Here is a 10,819-nt window from a genome sequence, read left to right as displayed (position 1 = left end):
ACGCTTTAGTATTCAGCGCCTAATTCAGCTAACATTTTCATTCTAAAAATAGTGCTTTAGTATTCAGCGCCTAATTCAGCTAAGATTTTCTTAAGCTGAATAGCTATAAGTCTACAAAATATGGAATTGTAAGAAAATCCTCATGTTTTCTTTTAGTTACAATCATCCGTAATCAGCAATAGCAAGCCTCTGAGTATTTTATTGGTAACAATGTTCACCCAAACTAAGCCAGGATCTTTATATGACGGAAACGTAAGGTACCTTATATTGATAGCGAATCCTTATAAAGCTTATCCAGCTATATCTATAAGCAATTATATTTATTTTGCTCTTCGAGTAAGTGATAGAATCGTAAAATAGTTTCTATTTCCTCGATGTTTCAATAATTTCTGCATCGGTTCCACCAGGTATCTGACAGAAAAATTGAACTATAGTATTAACGGTCGTATATTTAAAGTTTGAAGAGGATGGAGCCATGTGTAGAAGTTCACGCAAGTGAGGAAAGTTCTCTGAGCGCCATTCACTTGGGACTGGCCAGCAACAATTATTTTACATATGGCTTAAACAGCTCACGACTTCCGGTCTTAGACCAAGTATCCTCTGGGTAGCCAAAAAACATCCTTTTGAAGGCGAGCTAAAGTGAGAATGATTTACCAATGATTTACAATTCAGATCGATTTCTTGAGAGACAATCGAATCAAGGACAGGCCGAAACACCAAAAGAAGCAAATGAGCTAATGTTTGAAACTTTTCCTTCTGGAATGTGTGTTTTATGGAGAGGAGCAGCCTCTATCTTTTCCTCATCTAGACTACACGACACGGCACATCAAGTGGTTATGTCCACACTACTTACATTATGTAGGATCGGAGCTCGAAGCCAGTTAAAATGAAGAAAAGTCTTTATTGAGAATATCATCCAACTCTCAATGATACAACAGATCGTTTATGGTTTGAAAATGCTTCTAAAATTGTTGATTCTCCCCACTTGCAGATGAACGAACATTAAAAAATCATCTCATTCCCAATCAAGATGATTTGTGATTAAGTAATAATACTTTGAATTTATTTTAATTTCTTAATGTTGAACTAGCTAGATGGATATCTCTAGGCGTCATTTCATTTTCGCTAATAGTTGACTCAGCTGAAAAGTTATCGAAGTCGTTGCAATAGAATATGTCGCTACCTCATTAAAGTTTCATGTTTCCTTTCTAATCTAACTATTATACACATGTTAGTCTATATGTATTATACTATACCAATTGCTTATGGTTGTTCGATTCGCCGCTTTTACGTATCAATCGTACCGAAAACAAGTTCCAAGGTACTCGGCTAAGTACCTGTCAATGCTCTGAAAATTCGTTCGAATGCAATTAAACTCAGCTAATACTGTGTCCTTGTACATCGAGGACTCTAATATTGAGAGCTCGTACACTCTCAAAAGAAAATAATTTTGATGGCAATCAGAGCTGTAACCCGCGCCAGAAAAGTAAGCCTTCAATCCGCCCATAAAAATAGGAAGCCATAAAACGGTAAATACTAACGTAAAGTAGCAATAAAGGCAGTCTGGAAAAGTTTGTTGTCTGGCGGCGAACACTAATTATGCCAAGTATTGATTGTAACTCCTGCAGGTCTAAGTACATCCTGGCCGACACTCACACCACCCAGAAGCAGTAAAAAGGAGGTCAAATTTCGGCGCAGGCGTATCAAATCACTTTGCTAGACACAACTCCTTTTGCTAACGTGCATTTTGCACGTCTGCCATGCTGCTCCACCCCGGCCGCCGCTTGGATATTCATGCTTGAATTCCATTGAAGAAATTGCGCATCAGCTGTTCAAGTGGCCGGTGGACGTGCTCTAGGTAGTGGAGCCGCGCGCTGGTCACGCCGCAGCTGCCTGCGCTGCCACGATGCGAGCGGCATCTAATGACGCCACCGCGCCGTCAACGCCGGCCGTTAACATCACCGTTGTTAGTGGCGCGTACGCCAACTGTTGACTGTGGTGAATGCGCATGACGCAGTGCATCGGCACATATTCGACTTCTTTTGCGACGCATAGGCAAAATAGAACTTACGTGCCACAACAAACATACAAATACAATAACTGTAAGCTGCATATGACGCCAGCTGCTCAGGCGTGTTTGCGGCGTTTTTGTTTACCAACACCCGGCAGCATAGCCGCCATATTTTATTCTACGCTGCCCGCTGGAATGCTGGAAAGCGCTGCGCAGTCAGCGGCCAAGGCGTGGAGTTTGAAGTTGTAAACAAAAACAAAGCTTCCAGCGCTCAGACCTCGCAGCTGTTGACGAAGCCAAGTACTCGTTTGAAAGACAGTTGTTATTGGTAACATTTTTGTAAATATGTACATATGTATGTATGGTATGTATGTATGTATTTTTGAGATGTCTCTCTAAAAGGTATCTCAAACACGCGCCAACATAAAAATAAATTACAAAGGTGCGACCATATTTATGAGCTTTTTTTAAGGTCATTGGAAATTGTTTGTAAACACTTTTGGTAAATGCACACATATGTACATACATAAATATTTGTATACATACGAGTACATGTTTCAAAAGAACAAAAATAAATAAAAAATTTTGTTATGAAAAAACAACAAATTACAAAAATGGACAGACAACTTGATGATTGTTTTAATATCTGGATACATACATACATACATACTTACATATGTACGTGTATGTACATATTAATGTTTCATTATGCTCTTGCCCTTTTAACGTAACACCACTTAGAGTTAAATACAATTTTAAGTGCTTCCTTCTTCTGGTTTTAATATTCATATGTACATATGTATGTGAGTATGTACAATATACAAATATAATTAGTATCTAAACGTGCATACATATTTACACTGCGACATCTTCAAATTGAATTTACTCTTAATGTGCTCTATTGCGCGTCGCCAACATGTTTCCATGAAGAAACGTAAAAAAAGGAGGAAAAAGTTGAGCGTCATGCCACACACACACTCACACTTATAGATGAATGTGAGTGCAAGCACTTATTTGCCCTTTCCTTGCTGTTTTTCTAGCATGCTAGGACACATGCATGCACGCACACATACCTACTTATGCACACACACACACACGCATATGCATTTGCATACATACATATACTTTTTTATTGGAACTAGGGTTAAATTTAATAGCTGCACATCTCCGCGTTGGTCGCTTGCATCTGGTGTGTCTGGTGACCGACCTACTCCTTCATGGATTTCGAATTTGCCGTGCAACTCGCGTTGGTCTACGTGCGCTTTGGAACGAAGTCGGGCGAGCATTTCGATGCAGCAACAAAACAGTAAAAAACCTGTACATACATACATACATATGTAAATATTGCAAAATTGCAAGTGCGAAATTTCATGCAAGCAAACACACAAATACTTACATATGTACATACATACATATGGATATGGTACTGTACGTGCCAATAATTGCGCTTGCATAGCGAGTAGAAAGCAAATAGCAAAACAGAATTGTAAAATTTAAGTAAAGCCGGCTTGAAAAGAAAATGGAATAAAGAAATAAATAAATTGATAGTCAATGCAACCGGCTTAATTGAAGTAAATTTATTGAGGTTGTCCTCAGCTACGTGTTTTTCATTTTTTGCAAAGGCCACAAGTGACTACATAACTGTACATATGTATGTATACAATGTATATACATATATGTATACATACGAAAATTCATACAAATTGTAAAAGACGAGAGAAACTGTAATTTATAACACCTGTCCTCTTTCGTTAAAACATATAGATTTATGAACCGAACAAGCAACTGGTATAATTAAATAAAAGTAGGATAGAATGAGCTCAAATAATTTAAAAGAAGTTGGGGAAGCGCATCAAACCGGGTATAATATATTAGCTAATACCAGCAAAATCTAATATAAATAAAATATGATCACAAACCACTTTAATGAGGCGGCTAGCGCTAACAAACAACTGGTATAAATCAAGAAATCTGCCATTACTAAATATTAAATATGCAGAGGTCAAACCATTTTAATGGGACTGCCGTAAAGAACAAAAAATTAAGTAAATAAATAACTGGTATAAAAATAAAAAGTGGTATAATTACTTAAAATAGTACTGAAAGAGGTCAAATCAATTCAATTAAGTTGAGAAATCGAAGAAATAGCTGGCATGAATAAAAAACTGGTATAATGAAATAAACGTAGAATTGAAAGAAGTGAAATAATTTAAATGAAGTTGGCGAGCTGAACCAATCATTGGTACAAATGAAAACGGCTGACATATCAAATTGAATTGAAATAAGAAGAAGTCTAATCACTTAAAGAAAACTGCCGAATCGAACAAATTACCCGTAAAAATCTAGAAAGCTGAGATTACTAAATATAAAATATGCAGAGTTTTTTTCTTTTTGTATACTAGGAGGAAGCATCGAAAGCCGGAGTGCGGGACTTTAATCCGCTAAACTTAACCTACTCCCAACTTAAGACTCTCCCACGGAACCACCAAATAAGGTATTACTGCATGGGAGTGACAAGACGTCTCCTCTATAGCACAGACGGACTGACGCCTATTCTGCTGCAGAGGTTAAACCACTTTAATGAGGCTGCCACTATGTATCAGCAAAACACTGGTATAATTAAAAAACTGGTAAAAATGAAAATGTCGAATTGAACAAATAACTGGTATAAATCGAAAACCGGTATAATTAAGTAGAGGATATCAATTAGTTTAAAATATATTGACGTATAAAACAAATTATACCAGTTATTAATTAACAATACTGGTAAATAAAAAAGTGAAAAAACTGGTATAATAAAGCAAAAGTAAAATTGAAAGATGTCATAGGTATAAACGAAAAAATTATAATGCTTTTTAATAAAACTGCCGAAATGAACAAATAACTGGTATAAACCAACAATACTGGTATAAATTACTGTAATTAAAGTGCAAAGAAACAACTGGTATACAAGAAAAAAATGGAAGATGACAAATATTTTTTGTCAAAGAGACTGAAATAAAGGTTCATCGGGTTGATTTACATAGAAAAAACTGGTATAATAAAGCAAAAGTAAAATTGAAAGATGTCATAGGTATAAACGAAAAAATTACTTTGTAAGAAAACTGCCGAAACGAACAAAAACTGGTATAAACCAACAATACTGGTATAAATTACTGCAATTAAAGTGCAAAGAAACAACTGGTATACAAGAAAAAAATTGAAGATGACAAATATTTTTTGACAAAGATACTGAAATAAAGGTTCATCGGGTTGATTTACATAGAAAAACTCCATGAAATAGTTTCGTAGAAGCGCTAAATCTTGGAAAATCCCCTATTGGTGGGAAAACAAATTCGTCTACAAAAAATCCGGGGTCTCTTGAGAATTTTTTTCACGGAAATATTTATAGATTCAGCTCATTATGCGATCGTTAGACTGAATGGTCCTTAACCTGACACACATAAATATAATTTTTGTACGATCTGTTATAAAATCCGTTGGTGAAACGAAACAGACACAGGGGCAAGGTTTTTGAAGTAGAGTATATTCAAACTAGTCAGTTAAGGGTTGCGAACTGCTGAATAAATCTTATTTGGGTAAAGCACGAGGGTCTACTTTCTGAAGCCACCCATTTGAGTCGAAATTTCTTTTCGACTTACTTTAAACACTTTCAAACAACCAACATGGACCTACATAAAGTCCTCCCATTTGGACTTACTATAAACAGTTCCAGGTACATAGTGTATAAGAAAAACATTAAAAGCAACGGACAGTCTGATCTCATAGTTTTTCAACAAATTTAGAAAAGAAAAGTAAAAAACGTTAACTTCGGTTACACCAAAATTATAAGTACCCTTCACAAATTGTACAAAGGGTTCCTTACAAGAACTTGACTCCGTTCGTTCAATTTGTATGGCACCTATATGCTATAGTAACCCGATCTGAACAATTTCTTCGAAAATTGCAAAATTGCCTGAGGCAAAATAACCCATGCCAAATTTCGTGAGGACATCTCGTCAAATGAAAAAGTTTTGTAAGCACTTGATCGTTCAGTTTGTATGGTCCGATATGGGGAGAAAAGGACTTGTGCAAAATATCGAAATGGTACCTCAAAAACAACAAAAAAAAGCGTTTAAACAGACAGACGGACATATGTAAATCGATTGAGATCGTCATGCTGATCATTTGTCTATTTAGACATATGTATGTATTTTTATAGGGCCTCCGACGCTTTCTTCAGGAAATACCTTGTTCAGTGTATAAAAACTGAGCGAGAGTAGTGGTATTTTCGACTAGTTCGAATAGTTACATATGATTCATGTCGTATGTACGTGTCTCACGAGACGTCTTACCTGATAAGCGTTTAGCCTGTAAAGGTCGAACACAGCTTCAAAGCGTGCTTCTAGTTTTTTGCGCATATAATCTTATGTTAAACTTTTTTTTTTGTTAGACCGACCTTGATGGTATTTGTATAGTATAAACCCCCACAGAAAACAATAACAAAACTGTATGACTTTACATACGAAGTTAACATTGCGTCGGAGAACGCGTCGGTCACATGTTCTCTAAACTACGTGCATTCTTACATTCCCCTACTTCGAAGTAAAATGAGTTGTGATTCATTACAACTCTCATGGCATGTGACGTTTTGTTGATTTCCAGTGCTTATCTAACAGTTAGACCGCTGTAATTGGACACAAAACTTATCAGGGACCCACAAAATTTTGACAGTTATGTTATGTAAGGCGTTCGGTTGTAAAAAAAGCGATAACAACTGCGGCAAATATAGTATATTTAATTGATAGCGTTGTTTACCATACTTTTTAGTTTTTTAACATGAAAACATTTCGTAATATATGTATGTACTTATATACATATATAAATGTATGTATGTATGTATACATATAATATGTGTGTGGACTCATTAAGGACTAGTTGCGATTAAATTATAGTCGCGCATGGTTGGTGTTTTGGCTGTTTACTGATAAATTCCAAAAATAGCGGGAGTTCGTTAATTGAATTTACATCAATAGTTTTTGATAAACTCAAATATTTGTTTATTCACCTTGGACGATTTCTAAAATTAAATTCAAAACTATGTACGTTATCTGACCCGGCGGAATTTTGAATATGTAAAGGGTGATCCACATCGAGTTGCCCTACTTTTTTTAAATAAAAACACAGAAACTTCGATTTTATTGTGGAATGTTTATTATCATTCGAAAGAACATTCTTTGGCAATTATTTTTTCAAAATTATATCTGTCAAATGTTAGCCGGGACTACGTCTCTCTGAGTGCAATTTTTAATGACTCGCTCTAGCATTTCGACTGGTAAGTGGCGAATGACACGCATGATGATTTGCTCCAAGGCCTGAATCGAAGCGAAATTGTCCACCTAGACTTCAAACTTTACATACCCCGCACAGGAAAAAATCTAACGGTGTGATATCATACGATCTTGTTGCCAATCGACCGGCCCAAAACGTGAAATTATCTGCTCACCGAAGTGTTCTGTCAATAAATCCATTGATTGAAGCGAAACCAAATGTCTCCGAGACCACGAGCTTCAATTTCAGGTATCAAATAGTCGATTATCACGGCGCGATAATGGTCGCCGTTGACGGTTACGTTCACACCAGTATCATTTTTGAAGAAATATGGACCGATAATTCCACCGACCCACAAACCACACCAAACCGTTGTTTTTTGGATGAAATGACAGCTCTAGAATCTCTTCAGGTTGCTCTTCGTCAAAAATGTGGCAATTTTACTTGTTTACATACCCATTGAGCCAGAAGTGGCCCTCATCGCTAAACAAAATTTGGCTCGAAAACGTCGGATCTTCTTGGAACTTTTCAAGAGCACGAAGAAATGTCGTTTGGGAAGGTCGAGCAGCTTTAGTTCTTACTTCTTCTTCTTAATTGGCGTAAACACCGCTTACGCGATTATAGCCGAGTTAACAACAGCGCGCCAGTCGTATCTTCTTTTCGCTACGTGGCGCCAATTGCATATTCCAAGCGTAGCCAGGTCCTTCTCCACTTGGTCCTTCCAACGGAGTGGAGGTCTTCCTCTTCCTCTGCTTCCACCGGCGGGTACAGCGTCGAATACTTTCAGAGCTGGAGTATTTTCGTCCATTCGGACAACATGACCTAGCCAGCGTAGCCGCTGTCTTTTAATTCGCTGAACTATGTCAATGTCGTCGTATATCTCGTACAGCTCATCGTTCCATCGAATGCGATATTCGCCGTGGCCAACGCGCAAAGGACCATAAATCTTTCGCAGAACTTTTCTCTCGAAAACTCGCAACGTCGACTCATCCGTTGTTGACATCGTCCAAGCCTCTGCACCATATAGCAGGACGGGAATTATGAGTGACTTATAGAGTTTGGTTTTTGTTTGTCGAGAGAGGACTTTGCTTCTCAATTGCCTACTCAGTCCGAAGTAGCACCTGTTGGCAAGAGTTATCCTGCGTTGGATTTCTAGGCTGACATTGTTGGTGGTGTTTACGCTGGTTCCAAGATAGACGAAATTATCTACGACTTCAAAGTTATGACTGTCAACAGTGACGTGTGTGCCAAGTCGCGAGTGCGACGACTGTTTGTTTGATGATAGGAGATATTTCGTCTTGCCCTCATTCACTGCCAGACCCATTCAGTTCTTACACAAGCTGTATTTTGTATGCTTTTAATTTAAGATCTCGTTGATACCGATATATACCGACAGACGCACTTATCTAAATCAACTGAGCTCGTCATTCTGATCATTTATATGTATACTTTATATGATCTCCGACGATTTCTTCTAGGTATTACATTTTTCAGATTATAAAAATCTAGTTCTACCTTCTTGAAACGAGCTTTTGGGCAGCCCTTCTGCTGAAAATCTCACTTTACGCAAGCGTGATTTTAAGCACGAACACATCTGTTATGAATACTAAATTTAATAAATCCACACGTCAGTAACTTACATACGTACAAACAAACAAAAAAAAACAAAACTTCAAACAGACATACATACATACAAACATATAAACAAGCCAACAAACATTCAGACGAACCAACAAACAAAAACTACAAAAATACATTCAGAGCAAGCAACATACATATGTATGTATATACAAATGTATGTATGTATGTACTCAAGCATCTAGCATGAGGAAATAGTCGGAGTAGATCTTTGCGATCGAAGGTCTCTCGCAACAGTTTATTGACAGAAATCATCTTAGAAAGGCGCTTTAAGCGTAGCATACGCGTAAGCCGGCGCTGCATGCATTCCCAAACAAACAAAACATAAAAACATTCTTTTTTGGAGAATTGTAAGAATATCAGTAAGCATGCATGACCCTGAATACCAGCTGCTACAAGTGAGCGAGACGAGCTTTTGGTATTAACGCTGTGTGGTGGGGGCGCATATAAGCCAAAAACAACTCCAAATGCGCCGCTTAAGCAACAAAACAGCGCGCCAACGTGGCAAAGTTGGAGTACACCAATTCTTGAGTCAACGAAAAAGCAAGATTTCTTCTTAAAAATAAACTTAAAAACTGTTTATATGTAAAAATTAAATTTCCGTCTTCGTGTGTAGCTTCGCGTGCGTCCGAAATCGCATCAACCATTTGCCAACTGTGGGTGTAGATATTCGTGATCACCGATGTCATGCAGGCAGTCCAATTGTCTGCGACTCGCAGCGCCATGCACGTAGCACCCGACGAGCAATAAACGCGCCTCGCTGCCAACAATTGCATATACATATGTACGTACGTATATATGTATGTGTATGCATTCGTATTTATCTGGCTACATGTGCTGCGCCCAGCGGTGAAAACGTGAAAAATGCCGGCACACATGCCAAGTGATGTGGCGTGGCTCCAAAGTACATAATTGCTGCTGCCGCCTGACACTGCTGCTGTGGGCTCAACAAGTTGATGACGACGACAACAACAACGCCACGTTGCCCAAGTAGCAGTCGACTTATGCAGATGACGATTTACTTTTTCTTATGTGTGAATACATATATATGTATGTATGTATGTATGCATCTCTGTCTTCACTACACTTTAGAGCAGCACTCTTTTTTGTAGTTGTTGTTATTTTCGTGCATATTGTTGCACTACCGCTGAGTCCAATGACGGTCAATAAACTCGGTCGCCGTTGTTGTAAAACGGGCTATGAGCTTCAGTTGTGGCATTCAAGTGGGAACACAGCACATTGCAGTTATTGCAGATTGAACTTAATTGGCTGTAAATGTGTGGGTTGCGCTCAATTGAAGTTAGTGGCATGTAGGAAAAATCTAAAAATATATATAACGGTATATTGCATTTATTTATGTATTTTTTGTTTTATTTTTTAATAAAACTAGCTACTACTAGAAGTAGCAAGACTTATTCTACGTTGGATTTCAATGCTGACGTTCTTGTTGGTGTTAATGCTGGTACCAAGTTAGACTTCGAAGTTATGACTGTCAACAGTGACGTGGGAGCCAAGTCGCGAGTACGACGACTGTTTGTTTTCCTCTTGCTCTCGTTCACTAACAGACACATTAGCTACGCTTCCTTAACCAGTCTGGAGAAAGCAGAACTAACGGCGGGATTGTTGAGCCCAATGATATCAAGATCATCATCGGTACGCCAGCAGCCGTACACTCTTATAGAAGATGGTAACTTATCCATTCAGATCCACAGCTCGAATTATTTTTTCCAGGAGTAGGTTGAAGAAGTCGCACGATAGGGAGTCGCCTTGTCTGAAACCTCGTTTGATATCGAACGGCTTGAAGAGGTCCTTCCCGATCCTGACGGAGCTTTTTGTATTGCTCAACATCAGTCAGTCATA

This window comes from Bactrocera neohumeralis, chromosome 5 (genome assembly GCF_024586455.1).
Source record: "Bactrocera neohumeralis isolate Rockhampton chromosome 5, APGP_CSIRO_Bneo_wtdbg2-racon-allhic-juicebox.fasta_v2, whole genome shotgun sequence".
Lineage (NCBI taxonomy): Eukaryota > Metazoa > Arthropoda > Insecta > Diptera > Tephritidae > Bactrocera > Bactrocera neohumeralis.
Note: the sequence above shows the minus strand (reverse complement) of the source record.